The sequence below is a fragment of the Alligator mississippiensis genome, chromosome 5, assembly GCF_030867095.1.
Source record: "Alligator mississippiensis isolate rAllMis1 chromosome 5, rAllMis1, whole genome shotgun sequence".
Classification (NCBI taxonomy): Eukaryota; Metazoa; Chordata; order Crocodylia; family Alligatoridae; genus Alligator; species Alligator mississippiensis.
Window position 1 is genome coordinate 25,927,230 of NC_081828.1, and position 25,918 is coordinate 25,953,147.

The following is a 25,918-nucleotide window of genomic DNA, read 5'->3' on the forward strand; positions in this document are numbered from 1 at the left end:
GCTATTTACACAATATGCCAGTTGATTTGAGCAAACCCAATATCTTAGCAGTTCAGTCAGCTCAGGTGCTTAACTAAAAATATTATCTATCATGTTTAGACTTGATGAGTCTTTCCACTAACTTTGGGCATTGAGTCAGGCCCATAATGTACTAGGGAAACAGCACATGAAGAAGGTAATCATTGTTGCTGTAATTTTTATGAGGAAAGTTAATGCAAGAGCTGCAGCTTGGTCTATACTACAAAGTTTTGCCTGCTTAGCTAGCCATTTAGAGGTGTGACATGCCTGAGTCAACATAGCTATGCTGGGAAAAACCCCAGTGTAGAAACAGCTGTGACAGCAAAAGAGGGCTCCTGCCAGCTAAACTTTTCTTGCTGGGGACATGGTGCAGTTAGGCAAACAGGGGGGGAAAAAAGCCTTTTTTTGCCATTTGCCTCCACTAAGAGGGGCTCTGCTACCAAACCTGTCCCACAGCACCTATGGTGGCACCAGCCATGAAATGTAGACAGCTTCTAAGATGAGAAACCCAGAGTTCCTGGCTCCAGTACCAAGGTCAGACATTTCTCCATGATTTTGTTTGTTCATTGTTGTTTTTTTAATTCACTGGTCTGGAAATTAGGCTGAAAATCAACTTGCTGTTTTGGCTAGCTCAAAGATATAGCAATGAGAGAGTTGCTTTTCATAAACAATAGGAATCGCACAAACGTGAAAAAAAATGCTGAGCACTAAAGACAAGCTGTGTTTTGAGGAAAGTTTTGGTCAGTTCTTATTTCTCTTTTTCCAGTTTTATTTTCAACTGTGTATTTATTATACGTTCAGCTGAAAGCAACCCTAGCGTGAAAGTTTATTCTTTGGGTTGTTCATTGAAGATCCCTTCACAAGTCACACTTGCTGCGTTGTACTTTGTATGGTTTTGTACCTAGTAGAAAGGAAGGCCTCTAGGGCCACGTCCAGATGAGCGCAGCCATGGTGCTACATACTGCACGTTCAGAAGTTCTCTGTGCTGCAAAGGAGTGCTTCCCGTGTGTGCACTGCTTTTTTTTTTTTATGGGTTTTTTTTTGTTTGTTTGTTTGTTTTTGGGGGGGGTTGGGGTTTTGGGGGGGGTTTTGGGTGGATATCTAGGGGTAAAAAAAAAAAAATGGGGAAAAAAAGTGGGGCAGCGCACGCTGCTTAAAAGCAGAGTCAGGCTACCCAGAGCCACGCTGCAGCTACCAGCCAGGCTCCATGCAGCACAATCACTGCAGCTGCAGCACCGGAAGGCTCCCAGGACCCCAGGTAAGGCTCCCCAACCAGAAGGCTCCCCAACCCCACCCGGAGTAACTGGCCATGCGCCAAAGCATGCATGGCACAGGCATTGCCTGGGGAGTGGGGACAAGTAGCAGTGGTGCAAAGTGCACCGCCATTCCCTGTCTCCAAGGAACTGAATGTCCACACCATGTGTGGACATGGCCTAGGGTTTTGAATTTGTGAGGTCTAAAGTTTCTAGTGCTCTGTGCACATTTAACTTTGCATGAGCACTATCTGGCTTTATGTCATTGGAAATTCTCTTTTAGAATCAGCGTAATTTGAAAAGGGTATATTCTAGTGGACCAACTGCATAGACTAACTGTTAACTCTATCCCAGTTATACAGTTGGTCCACTAAAAAGATATCACCCTAGGAAATCCTTGCCTCTTGCACAATCTCTGGGCCATCACAGCTACAACATCACTCTAACACTATTATAATATGAAAAAAAATATTCTTAATGAAATCGTCCAGTGGTAGGTAAGACTCTAATTGTCCAATTAGAGTCTTACCTACTAGTTGGATACTTTCATCCTGTAAAGAACTTGTTCAGTGTTTCATAAATGTAACAAAAGTGATATGAGAGATGGGGGGGGGGGGGGGAGGTGACTAAGAGTTTGTATGCAGTTTGCATCAAGTCTAAAAACCTGAAAAGGTCTTGCAGGGTTGGTGTCCTTAAAGCAACAACGGCTGATAACCTCTTAATAGAAGACTGTAAGTCCCAAGGTACATTGTAAATCCCCACATCTGCAGTAATCTTAGCCTGTTTATCCGGAAGCCAGACACATGCAGTGCATTAGTGGATCAGATCTGAACCACTTTCCTTGCTGAATGAAGGAATATAATGCTTTCTGCCAGAAACTGATCTCAGCAGTATGTTTGGGCAGTGTTGAGTACAATACAAACTATTTTTTAGCACAGTTTAGAGTTGTAGTTATAGGTTGTAATATCTATAGGGGATTGTTGAAACAGTTATGTTTCTTGAGGTAATCACTTGAACAATATGTAGCATCATAGGAAGAAGTGTAGTCCCAGCTAAAAGCTATTTGAAAACAATGTAGCCCACAGGGCACCCTGAGATAAGCTGATTCTCTTTTCATTACTTCATCTTAACCATCCATTAAAGGCTAAGCAGTCCATTCGGTCCTTATTTAGGCCCTGTGGATCTTGAAGTTTCATGCTATATAAATGAAAAGCTACTACCTGGACCTGTCATTCAAATTGCAATTAGTTAAGGGTCTGCCTGCAGGAGTTTGGCGCATAAAGGAAATATGGAATCAAGGGAAGTAGAGGAAAAAGTAGGAACAAAAAAAGTACTTGGCCCATATGAGCATGTTACACACATTTTAATTTGTAAAATGTTCTGTAGTCTGGGGGGAGGAATGGGTACATAGGTTAACGCAGCCCCAAGGCAATTTTAACTTCCACAACCAGCTCTTACTCAGCAGATTGCCATCAGTATCACTGACCTTGGCAACAGTACAAGAATCAGATATCCATATAAATAAACTCTTCTACAATTTCTTCAATGTTTTAGGAATAAACACACACTACTTCAACATTTGGGATTTTTTCCCTTCAGTCTGCTTTATCCAGTCCCATTTGAGCATTGATTGTTTTCCCTCCAATTCTCCCGCTGTGTACTGTGCATTTAAATTTTCCAAGGCACCAATTCATTGAAGAGGAAAAAAACTGACACCGAATAACATCCAAGAAAGAACTAGCTTATGTTACCCCAAATTGTCATTTAAATTATACAAAAAATATAAGATCCAAGATACGTAATGGAGATTGAAACAGGTCCTGTATATTAGACTGACCTGTTGCTAAAATGTTAGCCTAAACTGTCTTTTCACTATATGACCATTGTTAGAAAAACTTTAATGACACTGGTATAAAACTACGATTTAGTGGCACATCTAATTGCTATATAAATTTAGTCCATACATGTGTCCGCACATATGATTACAATATAAATTTAGATACAATATCAATGTTTTGTTTTGAAGAAAAAAAATGTGTTTAAAACAACAATTTCTTAAGATACCCATAAAAGTGTCTGTATGAATATATGTATATAAATAAATTTAAGCTTATTTATATTACGGATAAGTAGCTGTGACTAGCACTTTGACATTATATTAAAGACTGTCTCAGTATCATTCTTATGCCAGACTGTTTGTATACTGTGTATCAGAGAAGCACATGGTAAGGTATTACTGAAAAAGAAATTATTCTTATAAATGGTGAGATTGAAGTAAGCATTGCCAGAATGAAAATGCAGTTCTTCTGAGATAAGTTACTCTTTAAGAACTTATACTCTAAGAAGTATTCTGAGTTTTTAAAGAGCTGCTACTGATTTAATATTTTTCTTCACAATATAATATATATGAAAAAAATCAAGTATAGCACTTATCAATAAGTCCTTTGTCATATATTTTAATGTGTATGCAGTGTACTTTGTGTACTGCAAAAAGGCATTACCATTTTCATTTTTAGTAAGAATTAAGACATATAGAAAATAAAAAAAATTCCTACAATAAGGTAAATGCCTCCAAAGCATTATATGTAAATACATGTATCTATATAGAGATAAACAGAGATCTAGATGGAAAGAAAAGATATATATTGTATATGCATAAATCCTGTTTTCAAGTAACTAAAATAGTTCTAAACTAACGCAGATGTCAAATGGTGCATAATTGTATGTTTTCTGTATCACACAGAGTTGGAGCTTTATATATTTCACATTTATCATTAATACAGGATTAAGCTGCTGAAGACTGATTAACAACGCTGCTTTTGTTTGTACTGTGTTAAGGTGAAACAGTCCAGTGACAACTGTATTATTTCTTGCCTTTTCAGCTGTCCACACTTGTGCAATAAGCTTAACATCCTGTCAGGTTTCATCATGTATCCTCTTTATTATCACATTTTGTGAATCTGTATAGTTGTAAATCAAATGATTTTTTTTTTTTTAAGTTGAATTCCTCATTGTGGTGAAGATACCATGGTTACAATGTCAATCAGGCATGGATAATCAAGTCCATAATAAGGGATCCCAGGTATGCTTGGTATCTGACTGGAAAATTAAAGTTTTAGAAGTTAATGCCACTGAGACAGTTGAGAAAAACAGCTGCTATGTAGGACCTGATAAGTTTTGTAAAACTCATGGGGAATGCACCAGGCTATATCTGTTACTTAAATATGCTGGTATATTTGATTCTTTCTCTCACACATATACATTTCTATTATCCATCAAAAAACTCCATTTTGGAACGTGCTACTAAAAGTGCAGAGCCACAGATTAGGGCTATCTAAAAAGAGCACCAAGTTTAGTGTCTGTATATTTGAGCAGAGGGTTGGACTATATGACCTCCTGAGGTGAGGTCCCTCCCAGCCCTAATTTTCTATGATCCCACGATTCGCTATCCCGCTGTGGTTGTAGACCTCGGATGTTTGCATTCTCAGCATTCTGAGCACTCCTGAAAAGTAGTTAGCAATGCAGTGCAGTCCCTGAGCTTGTCTTATGTTTGCTTTCATTAGTATGCAATAATACATTTTAATGTGATGGTTGTGTGAGCCAGCAAAAGTGTAAAATGCCTTTCTTGAGTATATTTTCATTTGAAATGCTGAACTAGCTATTTCTTCTTTGAAAGAACAATGAACCTGCTAGCTGTCAGCAGCTTAAGATTTAGATCTTAACTTTTCCCCTTTCATTGCTGTATATTGATCCCTTTTATCCTATTTTCTATTTGTTTGTTATTTGGTTCACTCTCTACGAGTAAGTTAATCTGTTTAGACTTTTATGTATACTCATGGCTGTGGTTTAGGTTTCTGTTTGTTTCTAAGGGGTAGCAGTTCAAGAGTTATGTATGTATCTACCACATGCAGGTGAATGTATTGTGCACGTATCTCAGAAAACACTGGGAATCCAGTAACTGGAACTTAGCTTGGTTTCTCTACACAGTTAGTATTTGGAGGGAGGGGGGCAAAGTACATTTCAGAAAATGACAAAAATGGATAAATGGTGTTCATATAATCAAAGTTTATCTATTTAATGGATATGGTACTGCTGGAACCAGCTCCTGTCATCTTTTGGCTTTTTCTATGACCACACTGATCAAAATCCAGTTCCTTACTGATCCTTTCTGCAGGGGGGTGGTTCTTTCTATCTCTGAGATGACTGATATACCCATCCACCTCATGTTACCTTAGAGTCTGAGAGACACTTTTTTCTCTCTGGCAGCAATTGAACATTTCCCCTGTTTTCATTCTATGAAGAAATTCTGGCTGTCTTAAATATAGCAAAGAGCAGGAAAGAAAGGGTTGTGGCAGGGAATTAAACAAGACAGACTGAGCAAACTGAGGGTATGTTTGTGCTGTGAGGATAGCATGCTTTAAGTAAGCTGTCCACCCAACGACTCCCACTTCAATGTGCCAAATCCAGAAATACGATGTTGAGGCCACTCCAGGGATAACCCACTGCAGGCCCTCTTATGAACTCAATCTCCTGTGTGCTTGGGAGAAAGATCACCCAGAGTGACCACACCAGCATATTTCCAGGTTTGAATCATGTCAGCAGGAGAAAGGTGGTTGGACATGTGTGGGAATAGCCCCATAGGAACATACTGCCACCACAGTATAGACATGCCCTGACAAACTGTTATCTTGGTGAAGTAAAACTTCCCACTGCTGCAGGTACTGATTGGAGTCTAGAGTAGATACAATACCAAAGGTTGTTCCCAGAGATGACCGTAGCAGGGTATGGGCCCGGGGCAATTCAGCCTGTGTGGGGCCCAGACACAGCTGGGGGGCAGGGGGCTGGAGCACGGCCAGATGCAAAGCCGACCTGGCTCCACAGGGTCCCACAAAGTGCAGTGCCCAGGGCAGTTGCCCAGATTTGCACCCCACTAGGGAAGGCCTTGATTGTTGCTGTTTCTCCATTAAATTTTCCCCAATGCTAATTGCTCTAGAAGACTTTTAGGACCTCATACTTAAAGTGCCATTTATTTAAACATATGGTAAAAATCTAATTAGTTAACGAAGTCCTGTTTCTATGGAGCATTTGCTTCCCTAAAAGGCCTAATTTGAGTCGCACTGAATTCAGAAGAGGGTACGTACATGTGCTATTTCAATTGATTGAATCACATTTATCTTCATAGAAATGCTGGGTGTATGCCTAAAAATGGTGCACACAGTGGAAACTCAATCCTCTTGTGATAAGGTTTAAGTCTAGATCAATCTGAGTTAGACAGTTTTAATGAATGCTCTGACAGTTTCTTTACCGGTAGAAGTACTCCACTGTCCTCTGGCATCCCAGTGGGTATTGCTCTACCTCCCTCCCCTCCAGAAAGGGACTGTCTATGACTCAGCTAGATGTCACTGCTCCAAAAAGGTACCTGCAGCACCCTATGAGGCACAAAGTTAGCACCTGTAGTCGTATGCATGGGGCTGCAGGTATCAGCTTGAAGTGCTGCACCAGGGGGCACCCCCCCCCCCCAGCACTTCAGATGTGGGAATGCAGGAACAAGCTTTAAAATGAGAAGGTGAGAAAACCACTAAACTCCATTCTTACCCCACCAACATGGACCAGCTGCCCAACCCCACCACATTCCTGGAGCCCTCCAATGCCCCCCCCCCCACCATGGACCTGATCCAACCCTTCCTATCCCCACCATTGCTGGAGCCCTCAACTCCCTTCTTCCCACACACCTCCAGACCCTATCTGAAGGGATGGTCCCTATCAGTGTGTTTGCCCATATCCAAAGATACACAAAGTTCTTGGGTCAGAGGCAATATATTTCTTAGACCAACTAAATAGTAATAAAAAAAAATCCTTTATTTGCAAGATTTTGGGCACATACACACTTCTTCAGGCTGAGGAGAATTCAAAGATTGCAGAAATCCTCCTAGGTAGAAAATAAATTCCATTTTGCACAGGGGAGGTAGAAGCTGGAAGTGTATTCCCTGGATATCTGAGAGTCCTTTTGTGAGAGTGTTGCTGTGTGATGTGCAGATTAGGCTGTCTTCTTCACTGGGGGTTCCTAATGTCAGAAGCAGCCAGGGAGGTGAAAACATCTTTCTTTCTTGTTTAGCAATGAAGTTTACTTTTCCAAACAGGTAAAATATGATATCTTGCATGTTTCAGGGATCTGTTTTGTAGCCATGTTGGTCTCAAACTGGTCTCAGACCAACAAAACAGATCCCTGCCCATATCCAGAGACTTTTTACTATCCTAAGTGAGCTTTGCTTCAAGTCCAGAGGGAAGGGACAAATGGAATATGAAACAGACCCTTTGTGGTCCATTGCAAGGCTGAGATCAGTGAACATTTACCAGCAGTAACTATTAAAGCCTAACCTACACTTCTTTTCATATGTAAGGTCTAGCTGCCACAAGATCTTTATTGTACTATAACTGAGAGAAATTTTGAGTAAAAAAAATCTTCTTACTCTCTCCCTCCCGTTCCAAAAAAACAGATTATATTTTTAAATAAGTAAGGGATTCCTGTACTGTTCGTCCAATTTTGGGGGGCAAGGATTAAAATCTTTAACAGTTTTAATTTGCCATATTTAAGTGTTATATACCAGCATGTACCACGTCTCACAAGGTACATTATTTCACAGTCAGGCATATCTTGCTCCTAGCACAAAAATTTTGCCTTTCTCAGGGTTGAAGAATTATGTTTGTCAACCAATGAATAGTGTCAAACCCCTTGCTCATATTTTGAATTCTGAGCTGCATATTTTATAACTGTTTTTCTGGCTTCAAAATTCTCAGCAGTTCATGCTTATATGATAGATATTATGGAAATGTCTTAATTATTAAGAGAGAGAAACTTTGATATAATCCTAGTCCAGCAAAATATGCAGCTCTGTTGAAAATTAAAACTCTTTATGAAATAAGAAATTCCACCTGAAATTCTTTTCAGACGAAAACTGGGGGGAAAGTTATGACATCAAAATGTCCTATTTTGAAATTGCGTCTATTTTGAAATGTTTAAAACATTTCCATATTGAAAAAAAAAGTCACATGAACATTTAAAATTCTCTAGGATGTTCAATTCTGAATATATATATTGACATACCCATCAATATATGTATTCAGAAATGACCATCCTAGACAATTTCAAGAAGTTCAGGTTTCATTCCCTTTATGTCTGAAGACTTATTTTGAAATTGCAAAATTCTTCTTTCCTCCAGACAAGGATAATCTTATTACCCTTGCCAAGGTATTTCTTGCAATGAAATGTATTAGGAGTTATATTTAAATACAAAAAAAGAGATATATGCATGCAGGCTAACACTCATTCACACTTTGAGCTGCTCAAATGTTGATCAGTTTTATTGCTAGCTTGAATTTGGAGCAGTTGCACCTGTAGGCTAAAAACCTTTCTTGGCATGTCTACACAAGACGCTTACTGTGCATTAGCCTAATAACATTGTGCAGTAGCATGGTGGTTAAAAACCATGCTAATAGCCTACTGAGCAGTGGTATTAGGCTAATGTGCAGTAACTTTAGTTACCATGCATGTATTAGTTAGTATTTCATTAAGCAAGTACTAAACTAAATACGCAGTAACTAAGGCTCATTAATAAATGTGTAGACTTGCCCTCTGACAGTCTACTACCTGCACATCTGTGACTTGTCACTAGAGAGCTGGTGAGCAGGAGCCTGACCAGAAGCTATAACTGTGCATTGCCAGTACAGGGCTAGTGAGCCAAGACCGTCTTCTACTCTGCTCTAGGTTAGAGGGGGTGGGGAAGGGGGGAGGTTGGTGCATGACATGGGTCGTGGGAGTGGAAACATGAAACTGGGAGGCAGAGAGTCAATGGGATAGGTAATGGAATGGGAGGTGGAAAGGAAATGGGGGTGAAGGAAGGGTAGTGCTATGAAGGAAGTCGGCCACTGCAGGATAAAATAAAAAGTTTAAAAAAAAAGAATTTTAAAAAAAGTAAAGATGAAGTAAATTAAAGAAGGCCACTGTCATAACCCAAAGGTCTGATTTTTTTTGTGTGTGCTTTGGCACTAAGAATTATCCTCGTGGGTTTACCGCTTCGTTGCACGGCGGAGTTCTGCTGCGCAGAGAACCCGCGTGCAGGGAAGTGTTCCCGCCACTTTGCAGCGATCTTTGCAGGGTGCATTTCCTTTGCAGCACAGAAATGCACGGTGCAAAGGTTTCCCGCTCGTCGTATGCAAATTTGCGCCCCGCAATTGGCTAGTGCTAAATTATTCACACGTGGCGGCTAGCGATTGGCCTGCTAGCCATATAAGAGGCTTGAGCAGTTTCCGCCCAAGCCGAAGAGGACTCTGCATCCATCTCGTGGGGACTCTGGGTGTGCGCGGCAGGGTAATAGAAACCCTGTGTGTCGCTCAGAGGGGTTTGGCGGCCTGATCCACCGCCCACCTCTTCCCGTCTTCGAACGGAGCCTACTATAAGACGTAACGACAAGTTTAATGCGCGCTTGTCCTGGACATCTGGAGTTTGTCTGCGTGGAGCCTAGCAACCTCCACGTGATTGTTTGTGTTCTGTCTGCGTGGAGCCTTGCAACCTCCACATGTGTTTGTGTTTTTTGTTGTAACCGCAACTCAAGCAAGTTCTCAGCCTACACCACGACCATCTCGGTGTAAGTAAAATAATCTTAAAATCAACCGTTACGTGTCTGTGCCTAATTCTAGCTCGGCGCCCGCCCTCTCCTATCCGGCCTGCCCGGGCTGCTGGCCACAGCCCGTGTGCAGAGCGACAAAGTGACCCAGGGTCAGACCCGGCACGCACAGCCACATGTTTTGATGAATTGGGATTTGGGTCTGTGGAATGCTGATTATGCTTCCTGGGGTGGCTGTGAGTGGTGAAAGAAGTCACTTTGGGGGGAGTTACTGCCCCTGCCTGGAAAGTAAGACCCAGTTCAGACACCCAATACATCCCCCTAACTTTTTCACCCCCAACTCAGCCCCCTTGACACCACTCTTGGGCCTGTCCATGCCCTGTGACCTGGTGAGCTGGCATGTGTTCTTGCAGGCTGTTTGCACAGGTTTGTACCCCTGGGGGTGGGAAGGTCACACTCCTGGGTGCAGGCGAGGAAGTTGGCTTGGTGCAGAACTGCCCCTGGGCAGTAGAGTTCAAGGGGTAGAAAGTTTATCCACACAGACCATGGCGGGAGGGGGTGGTAACTGTATCCTGGGAGACTAAAGGATTGCAACTTGAGCAGCGGGGAATAGCAACACATAAATGGAATTCAAGCTGGGTAACACTGATAAGAGATAAACCTGTCCTGGAGTGGTGTCACTTTAAGCTGCCTAAAGCATGCTTAAAACTAGATTCAGGTGTTAATGTATGGACAATCCAGGGGTTAAGAGCTGCAGGAACTGCCTAAAATTAATGTGAAACAAGGCCTTCGTGCTCTGTAACACTGCATCTCATTTTGGACTTAGACCTGGTAGCAGTTAGATCTTTATTTAGAAAACAGCATGAAAACAGATTACACCTTTTTCACTTCACTTGTAAAAGGAAATAAAATATATGGATGCAAATAGAGAGTTTCACATACATAGTTCCTGTCTTTGGACATATAAGCAAGTACTGAGCTGTGTTGCTCAGCTTGCTTCTCTAATATGCTTGTGCTGTTCTCTCTCTCACTCATCTCCCTTCAGTTGTTTTTAAACACTAGTATTCAGTAGCAAGACTGAGATTTCCACACCTTCGCAATGGTGACTTCAGAGTCAAAAATCCCTGCAAATGCTTGCTATTAATTCAAGAAGCATGGCCTAGCAAAACAGTGTAAGTCTTAGTTTTAATTTCCTCCAGCATGACACTTCCTTCAGAGCATACCGTGTTAAATTAATCCTACTTCTTTGGGGCTAAGATCCTGAAATTCACTAAGTACTCAGTGTGAAATTGTTTTTTGTGGGTCCTGATCCAATGGTCACTGAGATAACTGGGAATCTTTCCACTGACTTCATTGGGCTTTTAATTAGGGTCCATAAAGAGCTCTGCCACCTTGTGCACTAAGGGCGTATCTACATGTGATGCTATGTCGCCAAAGCGACGCACTACAGCAATGTAGCATCCACAGGTGTCTACACGTGACCAGCAGCTACCTCAACATAGTGGTGTGCTCCCCCATTATAATGTACCACAACAGCAAAGTAGCTGCTCAAAATAACTATGCACTACATGTACAGCACAGTACAGGCGGGTACTGCACCGTGCTTTAGTACTTGCAAAAGGAAGTACAGTTAAAGTGAAAGGTAAAGTATATTTGTCTTTTTCAGTCAAAAGTGCAACATACCTCTTTATTAATCCCATAGCTAGGGTCCCATTTTGCCACATAAATGCTGAATCAGTCCACTGATATCCAGTTACTCAACATTTAAATCAGTAAATGAAAGAATAATTTATAACATTGGGTGCAAAATGAAATCATTTGCTTTCACATAAAATATATTAATGCATTAGTACAGGAAGTCAGAGCTCCAAGAGACAAAGAGTTAATTAGTACGCAGCTGAATATATAAAACAAAATAAATTATCCAGGACGTATTGTGCCCATAGAAGTGGTGCCAAGTGTAACTATTTTGATAAGCTGTCATCTGGTGGTGTTCAGTGACTTGCAGAGCAGATATAGACTGGTGAAAGCCTCCCCTGAGTCTAACGCTGTTGATGCTGTATAACCTTAATTGAGATCTGATTCCAGACGGTTCTCCCACTTCTGCTGTTGGCAGTCACTTCTACCTGTGGGTGGACAAAATTCCAGATGTAGTAATTCAAAACTCTAGTCCACCCTCCCCAGCCTGATGTCCAATGGGAATGCTTAAAATTAAAACTCTTTGGAAAGATTAAAATGGAACTTGTCATCTCTTCTCAGGAAAAAAAAAATAAACTGTATAATTTTTTTAAAGCAAACAAGACCCAATGTGCTTGTGTGACAAATTGAATACCAGATGCACAGCACCAAAGCAAAGCATTTTAAAAATGAGAGCCAAACAAAACAGTCAGCTCTGTCTCTCTTTACCTCCACTGCTATTGAAACAGTCAATATGTGCATAACCAAACATGCATAGTACATCTGCAGTTGGAAGCCAACCATCTTTCTAATAATAATTAGAATACTAATACTAATTGTGAGAATTATGAATACTGTTAAGCTGTACATACCAAGAGTATGACTTAGCAAAAACTACATCCAGCTGCTGGGCTTCGCAGTCCCAGAATGACTGGGTTCAAGGGGCTTACACAATGTGAAAGCCAGACACATCCATTTTCTTTAATGGTTCTTAGATTGTAATTCCATCATGTGGTTCTGACGACATTAACTTCAAGGGGTTATGGTAAGAAGAATATTAATGTCACCAGAACCTCTCAATGGAATTATAATCTTCTGTGTACAGTTTAATGCTTCTTCCTTTATATATTCTAAAGCAAGGGGAAAATACCATTCTTGGGTTTTTTACCACTTTCTCCTCCTGTGCTGCCACTCTCATCACCTTATCCTGACTCCTGCTTACGCTACATCTTTCACTTTTACTAATACCTATAACTTGCTGCTTTGAAGCTGCTAGTTAGTCGTGTTTTCAATAGGACATGTCAGGTTTTTTTCCTCTCTCCTTTTTAATTTTGTTTTAAAAAAACACATTTAGAAGAGAAGATTTTCAAAGGCACAACATGGAATTAGGGGTTGTAGTGGCAAAGTGATAGGGCTTCAAATGCATGAGTTCAAAAGCTGCTCTGGACTCTTGCAAAAGTCTCACCTACTTGGCCAAGGTGTGAATGGGTAACTGGTCATTCAGGCTGAGGAGCCAAAGGCAGTTGGACATGAACGATCTGACCAGCGTCCCTTGTGTGCTGTCGGCTGAGAAAGTGCTGTGCCTTAACTACGCTAATCCAATCGGCTGTTAGGTTTGGACTTTCCAACCACTCTTGACTTTCAATAAAGATTCAACAGGCCTAACTGATTTGGGGAATTGCTACCTGAGAGTGACACATTGTCTGATTTACTTGGGCTTGTTTAAATGTATGGTAAATAATTAAAAACCAGTACCATTCCCAGTAATTTTTACTAAAAGAGGTCTGGCAGGAGTTTACAGTTTTAATTTTTGATTTACAATAAATTAGATGATTTTTTTTAAATGCTTTGATTATGGCTTCTCAATGTATCATAATTACTCACAATCAGTAAACAATATTCAGATTCCATACCTGTTTATATTATATCAATCCTATTTAGTTCATCCTGTGATTATAATACTATGCCCATATTGTGCCATCTATTTAAATGGCATTCTCCCTGAAGTTCCTTGGTGAATGCTTACTTAAAATGGCTGAGAAAATAAAGCCCACATTGAAAGTGACTTCAGTGGACCAGGTCTTGAACTGGTTCAGGTAAATTGGTTTACCTCTATTGGTAGTGTAAGTGCAATGTTATAGCAGGGGTAAGCAAATTATGGCCCACCACCCCAGCCTGATCCAGCCCACCAACAGATTTTATCCAGCCCATGGGTGGGCAGCCACCAACTAATTGGATCTGGCCTGTGGACAGCTGGTGGCTCTGGTGACCCTGTGGTGTTGGGTGGGTGGATGAGACTGCTTCTACCCAACATCATCAGCCCTTGATGCAGTAGCATCCACTGTGGACCCAGGTGGGGCTTCCACCACAGCAGGCAAGTGACAGCATCAGCTGTGGATGCAGTCAGTGGATTTAAAAGCCCCAGTGCAGAACTTTCTGACAGTGTCCACAGCTGACCCCATTACCCTTCCAGAGCAGTGGAAGCTCCTGCCCAGGGCCCTGACCCAGAACCTGCCAGCAGCATCAGCTATGGACCCAAACAGGAGCTTCTACCACAGTGGGTGGGCGTCAGCGTCAGCTGTGAGACCACTGACAGGTTCCACATCAGGCTCCAGAATCTGCCCACAGCTGATGTTGCCACCTGCCCACCATGACAGAAGTCCCTGTTTGGGTCCACAGCTGAGTTTTGGGTCTCCTGCTGAACTACAACTCCAGCTGGGTTCTGCACGGAGGGGGGAAGGGGGAGAGGAGAGATTAATATGGCCCTGAACAGGTCCCCAAAACTCATTTAGTGGCCCTCCAGCAAAAATAAATGCCTGCCCCTGTGTTATAGCCATGGTAGTCCAGAAGTTATGTGAGAGGCAAGGACTCCTTAGGGTGATATCTTTTATGGGACCAACTACGTAGTTGGGATAGAGTTAGACAAACTTTCACATGCAAAACATACTTCATCAGATCTTTACCTCCAATAGAATGTATTTACATCAGTAGAGGATCTAGCTCCCCCTACCTCCCCTTCCAGGATATGTCCAGTATATTTGTTTTTCTAGTAGTGGTCAGGCAGGCATTTATGGTTCCTCAATTAATTATGCTGTAGCATATTTACTACACACTTCTTGTGCTCTCTTTACCATTTGTGAAGTGAGTGTCATTTCTTTAAGTAGATGCCTTTTCTCCAGTGTTAACAAGAATACAGATTATCTTTTTACAATTCTGTCAAAACCAGAAGGATTGGGGGTAGGAAAATGGACTCTTTAATACTGAAGCCCTGTAGAAAAAAAGAAATTCGTGGTTTTCCATAAGTGAACTGCATGATTGAAGTTGGACAGTTACTTAGGTCTCATTATGTGTGGTTAGTTTGGCTAAGAATAGACACATTCAAAGACAGACATCAACGTCTTAAAAGGCACTCATGGGATAAACAACAGCTTCTTTCTTTAAGCCACTTAATTTTTTGCCATCAAATTAATATTTTATTATTCCTTGGAGCCTCTGACATGGTGTTTATGGTTTTAAGATGTAGAACAACACAATATCTACAAATATTAAATGGTGTCTTTCAAGACCATTGAGAGAAGGTGTTAGAACTACATGTTAAAGCATGTACATAACAACAGTAATTATCTATGGCAGTTACTATTAAAATTGTAAAGTGTATTTTAACAGAGTGCAGACAAAAGAAAAATATATAAATAAATAAAATTTCAAAATCACATCTCCCTAGTATTGGCTTCCAGCTTCATCCTAAAATATTGTATTCAAAGCTGTTGATTGAGTCTCCTGCTGGTAAACTCATATTTTATAGCTCAAACCATTCCATATTTCACACAAAAGACTTCATAAAGGAGACAGATTTATAATTTTCTGTCACTAATCTCAAGATTATCAATTATTTCTTTATAGAATTTTTTGCATCGCTTACTAAAATAGGTATTCATGGCTTTATAGACCTTTTCTTTTTCATCAGTCACTCAGAAATAAAAGATTTATGAAGTCAAATATTTTTATCTTGCTGTGATTCATAGAAACACTTTGGTTAAAATTTGTGATGCTTCAATCAAGTAATAGCTCACAGGAATGCACAAAACTCTCATCATTAGAATTTATATTTTTTAATAATCCTACATAGATTAAGCATTGGGATGGCATGAATACATAGACTAGGACATAGAGAGAGACTAATTTATAGAATTCAAAAAGGCCTTTTACAGATTAATTGAATATTCTGTTTAAAATTCTAGTTCTTTTCTTTTTTCTCCTTCATAATAAGACTACTATTAATACTGACCTATTCCAAGCAAAAGTTATATTAAAGGGAAAAAATAATAAATGTACGTCAATACTGAAAATTTTTATAATGGCCAGAGCATGTCAATAGCCAGTGTGTAGGATTACAGTTTTGACATAGTTGTAAAAATGTATCCACATTTAATGTTAATATAAATAGCTAGCCAAACAATTCAACACCTTTGCAGCACTTTACAAGTAGACTAATTAACAAAGGCATAACAATAATCATCCATAACATTCACTATATTAATATATATATATATATATATATATATATATATATATATATATATATATATATGTCTATATTAGTCATATTTTCTGAAAATTTCCTACTACTGCTAGCTTTGTTGCTATTACTAACTTTAGGAATCCATAATGTGATTGGGCCATTGCCTGGTGGAATCTTGTTTTGATAAGAGGTGCTCTTGACCTAATGAGCATATTTTTAAAAGTCCAATCCCAAGCCACCAAATGCTGCTAGGCCACTACTGATGAAGTTTATGATGGGTTTATACAGGTAATTCAAGGTAATGTATAAATGTATGTCCCTTTGTATAATGTGAAAGCAGATGCCTGGATACATCTTATGCGGATCAAATTGTTTCTAACACCTGAGGAATACATACAGACTTACACTGCTTAGGGTTCAGAACTATTTTCCAAAACAGAACTGACCAATCCATAACTGTTACCACTGAAAAACAAGATACTACAGTTTGAAAAAACAGTGGAGAACTGCCTGACTAGGTTTCTTGCAAAGTATTTCAGTAGGATGGCCCCATCAGAGCAAAGAGGAGTATGGTGGGTGTATCTACACATGCATATTAATGTGAAGCAATAAACTCCAGCGCTTTATACAGGACAGCACTTTTGCGCTAGAGTTTATTGCTCCAGGGCACCACATTTACATGTGTGCTCAAGACTGCAACACTTTGAACTGGGTCAGAGCAGCCTCGCCTGACAGAGAATGGGGAGGGAGGCCAGCATGCCAGCCTGAAGCTGCTCCGACCTGGCTCAGTGTGCTGCCGAGGAGCTGGCTGGGGTACAAGGGTGCTCCAGTGTGGGGCTAGCCAGCAGGCAACCCCCTCACTGAACCACCTTTGTATCCCAGTCAGCCGTATCAGTGTCTACATGTGCAGTGCTGCAGAGTCAAAAACTCCGCAGCAGTATAGTACTTCTATTTACAAGTACTATCCTGCTACGGAGTTAATTAGTTTCCTCCAGTCTAATAGGGCCACATGTATAGACCTTTACTACAGATGTTTAGACAAGACATTTACTACAGAACTAATTAGTTTACTCTGTAGGAAATATCTCATGTGGATTCACCTGGTTATTGGGCCAAAATCTGAGTTGAGACCAAGTGTAGCACAGTGATACAGGATATCAGAACAGAACAAAGTTGGCCAGTCATATTGGCAGAGAATAATGGTGTGAGCCAATACTGTTAGAATTTTAAAAAGAAGTGGGAAAAGATGTTTCCACTGAAAGAGAGAGGAATGAGACAAACCTCTTTAAAGAGAGAAGAGAGAATCAAGCCAGGTTCATTAGACTGAAGAGCAGTAAAGCAGTGGAGCGCAAGTGGGTGGAGGTGCTGTGGTAGCAGAACACCATCCTGGCCTCAGTAGTGCAGGCCATGGATGACTGCTGGGTGCTGGACACTGTTCTGGCCCTGGTGGTGACCTTCATGCTCCCCACTGGCTGGTCTCTGGCCCTAGTCCCACCTGATCCCTTGTAGCCACCTGCCATCCAGCAGCAGGCCCCAACCTGGGCCTGGGAGGAGGTCCTGCACTGCCTTCAGCAGTCAGGAGCCCCTACCCCAGACCCCACCCTAGGTCCAGCACCATCCTGCCCCCCCCACCTGGGCTCAGCCCCACCTCTCACCTCAATTCCATGCAGGCACAGAGCCAGAACTGCCTGCAGCAAGGTCAGGACTGCACTCTGGCCCTGCTGGCCTTGGACACCAGCTGCTGGAGAGGGAGCCACCCATGCCAGGGGAACACCAGCCACCATCGCCACTGGACATGTTCCCTACCCACCACACTTGCTACAGCATGTGCACCCATGGGGGAATGACCAAAGGCCAGGGTGCTAACCATCTGTTCCCAGGCTCTGTCCCCTAGCACCCTACCCCACAGCCCCCCACCCCAGCACAGCACACAAAGGACATTGTATAAAGTTTTCAGGGGGAGGAAGGTGTTCTACTGTTGGTGGGTAGGGTGGGTGGTGGAGGGGCTCTGTTTGTTGCGGGGAAAGGGAATGGGGGAATCTGGGAAGAGAAGGGAGCTCTGGTTGATATGAAGAGAATAAAAGCTTGTTGTTCTGAGACATGTGTGAGCATGGTGCTGGGAATGGGCAGAGGGGATAGGGGGGTTCTTGGGTGGTGGTGGTGCACTTGGGCTAGAATGGGGAGTGCTGGAGGAGGTGCTTAGCTAGTGCCTCCTGCATCTGGTGCCCTGGCCCCCACTGATGGGTGTGTGGCTGTCCTGAGGCTTTGGCAGGGGTGTGGGGGTGCTGCTGCCATGCAGGTAGTGCTCCTGCTGCCAGGCATCCTCTACACATGGCACCTCCTCTGCCCAGTCCTAGCAGAACTTCTTCTGGGCCTTACAGATGTTATGCAGCACAAAGGCCACAATGATGACCTGGGGGAGGTTGTTCTCGGTGAACTCAAGGTGGGTAATGAGGGTGCACCAACGTCCATTCAAATGGCTGTGTTACTTTAAATTTTAATTGCCAAATCATGAGCGAGACCTTATAAAGGGGGATAAGGCAAAATGCTGCTTTTCTTGATTACATGAATTAAAAATAGAGGTTTGGACACACTACTAATATAGACATATATCATGCACAAAACTTACACACAGGCACACAAACAAAACAACCATTCCATTTAGACATTATAGTTACCAGCAGCAGTTGTTCAGTAATACCACTGGGTGGCCAGCCCTGGCCTTATTGAGAGAAGATCCAGATAGCAGGTAGGGTGGTTATTATGAGAGAAAGATCCTGTAGATAACAACTTGGAGTGGGGTGAAACAGCAGTGTCTGTGCTCTGATGAAACAGCAGCTGAGAGAGAGACTCACCCAACTTGGCATTTTAAAAGTTCTCTTTTATAGGGGTTGGCATCCTTTGTTTTAGTGTTTTGGGGTTTTTCCATACCCAGCTTCTGTTTTTGCGGTTCTTTTTTTTTTGTTTGTTTGTTTGTTTGTATTCAGCTTATCTCATTCGGAGGTCAGTTTGGTCATCAAAGTTGGTATTTTAGCCTTGGAGTGTCTTTGCTGCCCATCTGGCAGGATGGGTGCATTCCTTCTCTTCGTTATCTTTTTTGTGCCCTAGGCCTGAAAGGGATTCTTCAGACATTTATTAATTAGTTTACTTACTAGTAACTTACGTTTGGCACCTTGTTGCTTACATAAACAGTTACATTTTTTTCCCCCCATCTCTATGTTATTTTCTTACCATTCACCCTTTTACACACACTTATACATAAAGGCTATGCAGAGTTTATTCACTTATGTCAAGGAGAAAGATACAAAATGGAGTTTTCAAGTTGCTCACAGGACAAGACTAACGTGGCTACATTGCACTATTATTACACTCTATATTAACATAAGATACATTACTTCGGTTTCTGCTACAGCTGAAGGCACACTCCACCAGGGCACAAGCCTGGCCCAGGCTTTGGTTAAAGTGTGCCTGGCAGGGGTCCAGGTGGCCAGTGTAGGGCTGCAGAAACCAGGGCAGAAGCAGGTAGGCAGGATCCTTGATGAGGAGAGATGGAACCACCACAGCACCCAGCTGCAGGTCTGGCACCCCTGCACAGAATGCCTAATCTCCACCAGGACCAGCAGGCTGGAGTTCCTGAAGATGAAGATGTCATGTGTGCTGCCCACCCAGCTGGCACTAACATGCTTGAAGGCCCCACAGTGGTCCACAATAGCCTGGAGCACCACAGACTAAAAGGCCTTCTGGCTGTAATAGGGATGGATCTCCATGAGGTGGGTAGGTGATGGGTCTCATCCAGGGCCCCAATGCACTGAGGGAATCCCACAACACAGAACCCCACCACCACTGCCACGGGGTCATGCACATGGATCGTGGTGTCCCTCAGCATGTCTTGGAGGGCCTCAAACATCTCCAGGATGGCCTCTCTGGTGGTGGCTGATGTACCACAGGCTGGCAGGCATGGCCAGCTTAAGCAAGGTGAGGGACAGGTGAGTGTCCATGGTGGAGTGTGGCCTCATGCCAGTGTCCTACCACTCCAGGTGTGGCTGGAGCTGCTCCAGGAGATCCTGGAAGGTAGCCCAAGTCATGCAGAAGGTCTCGTCATCTCAGGCAGACAAGGTTCCTTGGGTGAATTTGGTATCTATTATTCGACCAACCCAAATGGTTGGAGAATCATTATTAAGCAAGCTTTCAGGTTCAAAAACCCTTCATCAGGCTAAGGAAGCTTCAGCAGTTGGTGTGTGCTCTTCCTGGATGGAACGAAAAGTCCTCGTCATCTCGGGTATACTGGACAACATGCTGCCACAAGTTCTGGCTGGCCAGTGGTCCCAGAAGCAGCAGGGATGGACTCCCAGGAGGGCAATGGCAGCCCCAGTGGTGACATCATGGAGTCTGTCACCAGTGGCCCTGCTGGGTAAAAGGCATCAAGTGAGCAGCGGTGGCCCTGGGATGGCACATGGCAGCCTGGCAGATGGTCACTGTACTTGGAGGATCCAGGAGGTGAGAGATGGCCATGGGCCAGGTGGCAGTCAGCAAAGAGGTCCATCAGGATCACCACAGCAACCAGCAGGAGCCCACAGTGTTGGTCATTGCTGCCAGGGGCAGCGGCTGGAGCACTCATAGCATGGAGATGCAGAATGGACAAAGAGAGCACTATTATGTGCTGTCCCTGTGCTGGGAACACTGCTCCTGGGCATGGAAGTAGCTAGCCAGAACAGTGAGCAGGGCTGGCTTTTGAAGAGGGCTGCTGAAACCTGGAGCTCCCCCTAGTGGCAGCAGGAAAATGAGAAAAGATATAATCAAAGATCTTTCAAATAATTTTTCAGAGAGAAATACATTCAGCTAAGGCTTTCATTCTTTACAAAGTACAATGCAAATGACTGGGCTAGATTGGAGTAAATGTTCAGTAGCCAATGAATGGAGTCAAATAGGAAAGGTTTAATCTAATTTCTCAGTGTATCCTCAAGCAAAACATTTCCTTTTGATACCTAAAAAATCTTATGTTAGTGTGAAAGGAGGAGAATGCCTTCCTTTGAACAATGGTTTGTGAGTCTCTGAGTAGTTGATATCTGTATATTACTGGAGGAGTAATGAAAGGAAGATCAATGTACTTCCCTACTTGTGAAACAAAAGGAATGAATAATATCAGTTGAATAGAAATTACTGTGCATTAGTTGAAACGTCCCTCTTTGACCAACTGTTTCTCTTCTTCAGCTTGTTACCCCAGTGACCTTTGGATTAGAATATCCTGGAAAGGAGCGTCCCAGAGATGGCATAAGACTACATACAGATGTTCAAAAAGCCCAAAGTAGAATCAGTCAAACTTATGTGGGTTACTCTAACTGATATAGGTTAGTTCAGGAGCAAACTGAACATATGTTCACCCTCTGGTGGCAGGGGAGGACACAGGCTGCCTGCACTGGCCAAGACCAGCAGGTTGGGGGTGCTCCTGTATGTCTCCCAGCAGGTTCCCTGTGCTACCAGAGACTGCAAAGCACAGCCAAGCGCAGCTGAGTGGCCAAGCCACCCTTGATTGGCTGCTGGGCATGGCAAGACACCTCTCCCCCCATCCCCATCATCATAAACCACAGGCATTTGGCAACTGCAGGCAGGTAGCAGTGGCAACCATGCTTGCCTGTCCTTTGTAGCCCAGTCATGTTCCCTGGGCCTGCGCCCACTTAAGATGGCATGGGGGTCTCTGGGTGGGCTCCTGCACACCACCCCAGGGCTCCCCACACCCTGATGAGTGGACACAGCCTCAGGGAGAGCCTGACCAGGCTGCAGGGCATGGCTCAGCATGCATCCCCTCTCTCCTATGTCATCTTCAGTCACTATGCTGATTCAGCTCTGTGAGAGCCCAGGGGTAGGGCCAGCTAGGCACAAGGTGAGTGCAGGGAAAGTGCTAGCATGCCTTCCTACAAGTGGGGGCTATCAGGGAGCTGCAAAGGCACCTGGGATATCCATGTACAGCACCCTAACTTGAATCAATAGGGGATCTGGTATAGAAGTTTGATGAATGGGTTTAATCTAAATCTATTAAATTTGAGTGTATATGAACCCAAGTCTATCTTAGCCCTGGTTCCACCATTTTTAAACCAGTCTATGTACACTGAGCTTCTGTACTGTTATGGGATCAGACTGGTTTCCAAGCACTTATACTTGTAAAAGTCTGTAAAAGTCAGTAAAAGTCTATACTTGGCCTAAGACACAGAATAGGATTATCAAGTCACTAGCTGTTTAAAAACCTCTATTACTGTCTGCTGTGGCTGGTATATGTCATCTACACTCATGTAAGCCTAATGCCCAGTGCCATGTCTTACTGCTACAGAGCAAAATGCTGGAAGTTTGATGTTTGATTTTTCAAGGAAAAATAATTTGTCATTGCCAAATAACCCATTTTTATTTGTACATTTTTCACAGCAAAGTGTTACTTCATAAATATCTCTCAAGTTATAGGGTGGATGTGGTATATTTCCTCTTTCCTTGTTTTCTTCCTCCTTAGTTTGACCTTAATCCTCAACCTATTATTATAGAAATAATTGATTATTAGGTACTCCATAGTAAGTATATTCCACCTATAGTAAGTATAACTCTCTATCTGGGAACCACAGTGTGGGATGTTTCTCATGATAAAACTATTTGTAATCAGGGGAATTAGTTGTATTGTGTCTGAGAGCCATGCCACAACAGTGCTGCATTGCATGGAGTTAATTACTGGAGCAGGAAACCCTATAATAATACCCCATGCACCTGAAAGTGTTCTGGTTATATAATCAAAGTCCCTTCCACAATCTATTTTCCAGGCCAGGGTTTAGGAAGACCTTGTGTATTAGCACTAGACAGGTCAGGTTGTGTTTAGTTATTCTGGGAGCTGCAGTGCCAGAGGGAATTACAAGTTCTGTCTGTGTCCAGTAGCCTCAGTAAAAAAAAAATCCCATTTGTATTCAGTGCAACTTCCTCTTTATCTCAGGGGACATTACATTATAGACAAATTATTTTTAAGAAATGAGGGAAGTGTTGTTCAGCTATTCAAGTGTAGTTCTGGTCCATCTGTAAAAAAAAAAAAATTACCTATGAAATCATGGCCAATATTTTGAATAAATGTATACATGAAACGCTATAATGAAAAATACTAATCCATTACATAAACGTGTAAAACAATTAACGGCCAAGGAATCCCCCCAAAAAGAAAGAAAACATTTAGTTTAACACTTCTACAGGCAAACAAATAAAGTACAAAACATTGAGAGTTAAGGAAAAAACATGTTAATATGTAGAATGCCCGTATGGTATCTCAATTTAAATCTAACCTGAAAATTTTTCTATTTGCAAGGACTATTCAGATTTGGCTTCTTCCTCCTCCATTTTATAAAGGACTTTGAACTGCTTGATGTTAAAAAACAGTATATATATTGAAACTGAATTATGTTTCAGAGCAGATAAAGATATTGCAAATGCAAAAGAGAAAAAAAAACTTTTAAATGAGACACACTGTAAATGCAAACCACATTAATCCAAGAAGTTTTGTTTTTTAGTTCTGCCAAGGGAAGAGAGAAGTCAAGGAGGAAGTTTTAAAAAATACAAGCAGGGATATGAAACCAAATCACAGAGGACGGTACAATAGTTGAATAGCAAATGAAAGCACATACTGTCAGATGAGTCCAAGAGACCAGGCTCTAAGCCAGCAAATATGGTTGCAATATTAAAACAAGGGATGAAAATCATCAAGGAAATTATAGGCACATTAAATGTGTGCATGGGGGGAAAAAGTAAGTGACACAGAGGGACTCGTTGGATGAATGCATGAAGGGTTATATTTTATAGAGTGTACAAAATACTCCAAGTTTGGCACAGTTTATACAGGACAGTACTCAGGGCCATCCTGTATACTGAATGAAATCCTAGCTATACTGAAGGCAACGTGAGTTTTGCTATTGACTTCAGTGAAGCCAGGGTTCTCTCAATAAGGACAAGCATGTGTATTAGAGCTTGTAAACAATCTATCTTTCCTGAGTACTTATGACCCCATTTCTGCATGTCCCTCAATTGCCAATGCATCATCTTTACAAGATCCCTGTGAAGTAGAGAAGCACTATTATTTCCATTTTACTGCAAAGGAACTGAGGCATTATGACAGAAATGACTTCTGACAAGAAGGCTGTAGCAGACCAGGGAACTGAGCCTAGGTCTCCCGAGCACTGGCATAGTGCCCTAACCATCAAACAATTCTTCCTCTCCGTATCAGGGTTTTTCTCCAGAACATCTGTCCCGGATTCCAGCATTCTCTCCTTAAAGAGTTACTTCCACCTTGAAGACAGGGCTAATAAGCCAAAACTACTACAGTGATTCAGCAGGAATTAATCAGATTTTATAGTTAAAACCCTCCTCCTAGTGGGGATCAACAACAACCCCTGTCACCTTACTACAGTTATGATCGCCAAATTTATTTTTAATGTACACTGTTAGCAATTAATACAGTTTTTGATCATATGAATCATACAGTTTTTGTTACAATTCATACTGTTCCATTTCTGCATCAGTTAAGTAGCGCCATAAGAAAGGACAAGTCTTTGTAAGAATAAAATTTCCTTCAGAAATTTCTTCACTTCAGATTACCGTGCTGTCCTTGATGAGTTACAGATTAGCATTTTATATCTTAAAACCAGAAGGGCCAGATTGATATGAGTATTTTATATCAGTATGAACCTAATAATAACCCCTTTCCAATGTAATACAACAATACTTTCCGTTCTTGGCCTATATCTATTACATGGATTTATAAGAAAATATATACAAGTTAAAAAATATCTTTCCACAACAGTTTTCAAATATATGGTATAAAAATTACATGAAGTTCTATTGTGGTACAAAGATTTTATTAATGTTATATTGGCTGAAGTGGCTCTGGCTGAGTCATGAAAATAATATAGTCCATGTGTGCATGTGCAAATAACTTATCCTTGTGGTAGGTTCCCATCAGCATTTCAGCCTTTTGGCTAAGATCAAGCATTTTTGGCACCAAGAGGAGGGTGTCAGGGCTGGCTCTGGCCTTCCCAGTGCCAGCCTGGTACTGTAGTGCTGCCAGGCCCTGTGCCAGTTCCTGTGAAGGGAACACTTGCCTGTTTGCTTTTAAGGGCCAAAAAAAAAGGTTCTTGTCAGTATGTTTGCCCAATATGGGCTGTGTGTTTTATAGTCATGATCAATGTTGTCTACATTTAATCAGCTTCATAGTTGGTTTCCGTTACTGAACACATACAGCTTTTGGCAGCAGTTTCATGATAGATGATATATTTAATGAGGTGTCCTTGTTTGCAAATATAAGATGGGGGGCCTTTTTTCCCCATGTGGATTGGTGGGAGGACCTCATCTTGTATTTCAGTGAACATGGTACCCTTTTAAGTTCATATACGAATTTAGGAATTGCTTTGGTGTCATTACATACCCTAGCCCCATTCTTGATAGTAGGTACAGAAGAGCTAAAATTAGTTCTTGAGTTATAGATCTTTATACACTGTTACCCACTGATCTTTTCCAAAATTAGGTATTTTAATTTAAAACCTATATATTGAGGTACAAAATCTTTCATATGCTAGTTAAAGATTTTCAGCACAGCATTTTTAATGGATAATATCTATCTAATTATTCTGGATTTTCTTTGAGATAGCTGAAAGTAAGACATAATTTCCATACAGATGTTTGAAAGCCCATGAGATACTATATGTAGTTAAGGTACTATATCTGGATCCATAAAGGCTTGTGGGCACTTCACTTCTACTGAAATAAATGGGAATATGTGTAAATATGAGCTACTTTTACATTTGTTCATC

The 25,918-nt window shown here is 41.8% G+C and overlaps 1 long non-coding RNA gene across 1 annotated transcript in view; it reads left to right on the top strand.

Annotated features, from left to right (window-relative positions):
* The first annotated feature begins 232 nt into the window (after positions 1–232).
* Positions 233–25,918, top strand: part of LOC132250753 (uncharacterized) — a 45,619-nt gene continuing 19,933 nt past the window's right edge. Inside the window, exon 1 of the long non-coding RNA XR_009462355.1 lies at positions 233–552. This is a non-coding gene — a long non-coding RNA (uncharacterized LOC132250753). The remainder of the gene's footprint in view (positions 553–25,918) is intronic.